The 1,881-nt window shown below is 33.5% G+C and overlaps 1 protein-coding gene across 1 annotated transcript in view; it reads right to left on the bottom strand.

The window, feature by feature from the left end:
* The window catches only part of LOC116077374 (vomeronasal type-2 receptor 116-like), a 17,471-nt gene extending 16,019 nt beyond the window's left edge, over positions 1 to 1,452 (bottom strand). The window contains exon 1 of the mRNA XM_031351874.1: positions 1,441 to 1,452. The gene's annotated coding sequence lies outside the window, so the exon portion shown is untranslated. The remainder of the gene's footprint in view (positions 1 to 1,440) is intronic.
* Between the last annotated feature and the right edge of the window lie 429 nt (positions 1,453 to 1,881).

Genomic DNA, 1,881 nt, shown 5'->3' with positions numbered 1-1,881 from the left:
ATATTATATTTATTTGTTTAAGTTCTCATTTATTAATGTACTTATACATTTATATATTTCATTCATTTTTTGATCAGTTGCTAGCTTTGTTTACTCAATAACACAGTGTCTATTACTTGACTGCAAGTCATTGTGTATATCAAGCTGACCTTGAACTGAGAAATACCCAAGTGTCTCTTTTTCTAGACTACTGGGAATAAAGCCTTGCACCAGCAGATCTTCCTCCTGGATTTCTTAATTTTCTTATCACACATTCCTAGATCTCTACACAGCAAACCTGTAGAGATTCTCTTATCTCTCTCTCCTACCCTCCATAAGATCACTGGATTACAGTCATGTACTCATATTCTATTGGTAGGTATGAATCAGGTCCTTAACACTTGGCATGCTCTACTCTCTTAAATATCTACTTATCTGTTTAATAATAACTTTTGTGGAAAAAAATACATTTACTCTAAAATGGCTCAAATCCACACAGACAAAAGAGTACTACTCATTATTTATAGATCATCAAAGCATACATTATTTACATTTCATAGTTTGATTCTATTGAGATGAATTGATCACAGAAAAAACTTCCTTAAGGTTTCATTGTATAAATTTTTCATCTCTCCCAGTACATAAAAATTTAGGACAAAATATTGGAAAGAAACTAAGAACAAAAAGTTAATAGTAACACCAGGAAAATAATTAATTCTCAAGACAAGAGGGTGTTTATATTTATGATCGCATCTCACATTAAATATTATAACTTGCAATGAGCTGTGTTTGTTCAAATTAACCCAAACACCAGCAAGGAAAATGGAGGTCAGCATGATGTCTAAGACCTATCTAAGTGGGAATTCTTCTTAGTGTTTTATTGCTGTGAAGAGACATAATCAACACTGCTACTATCATAAAGCAAGTCATTTAACTGTTATTAGCGTTCAATTTCTTAATTTTAGTCTATTATTGCCATAGTGAAAACTATGAGAGTATACAAGCAGAAATTGTCTTCAAACTTTATGTGTTTTACATCTTAATCCATAGACCGCAAAAATAGAAACTGGGGCATGGTACTTAGACATGTTCCTCTCAGACTTGTAACCCCACCACTAGATTGACACACTTCCTCTACCAAGACCATGCCTACTCCAACATAGAAACAAATCCTAATATTGACATTCAGTATGATCAAACATCTAAACAGAATAGTCTATAGGGCCATTCATGGACAAACCACCATATTCCATTCCTTGACCCTGATAGGATTGTAAAATAGTGCAATATGTATTTAGGCCAACTTAATTTCCCATACTCTAAAATTGCCTCAATATTGTTTGAAGTCCAAAGTTCAATGTCTCTTCTGAAATTTATGCAACCATGCAGTGTAATCCTCTTAAAAAATAAAAATAAAAATATAGATCACATATTTCCAACATATAATGATACAGAATTTACAATAACATCCCTAATTTTAGAAAAAAGAACATAGATAAAGAATACTGTACCAAAGTAAGATCAAAACCAAGCTGAGCAAATTCCAAAATTTCAACTCCATGTCTGATTTAAAAATGCTCTTAACATTTCCACGTCTTTTCATTTCTATTGGCTTAAAAACATGTCTTTCTCTTAGGATTTTCCATTTCCTGTTAGCAGTGCTCCTGGGCAGTTATACAACAGCTCTGGCATCTTCAACATCATGAGACAATATTTGATTGTCCTCTGGCGTTTGACATAGTGGCTACTCTATGTCTCCTTGCACAGACATCCATTATATAATCCTGGCCTTAACAAATGTTCTTAGCCACAGAGAAAGATGCCAGAATGCCTTTCTTCAATCCTTGACTCTTAGATGCCAGAACCACATGACTAAACCTGTCATGTTATGTTCCATGCAAG

This window comes from Mastomys coucha, unplaced genomic scaffold (assembly GCF_008632895.1).
Source record: "Mastomys coucha isolate ucsf_1 unplaced genomic scaffold, UCSF_Mcou_1 pScaffold5, whole genome shotgun sequence".
Classification (NCBI taxonomy): Eukaryota; Metazoa; Chordata; class Mammalia; order Rodentia; family Muridae; genus Mastomys; species Mastomys coucha.
Note: the sequence above shows the minus strand (reverse complement) of the source record. Positions and strands in the feature narration are given on the sequence as shown.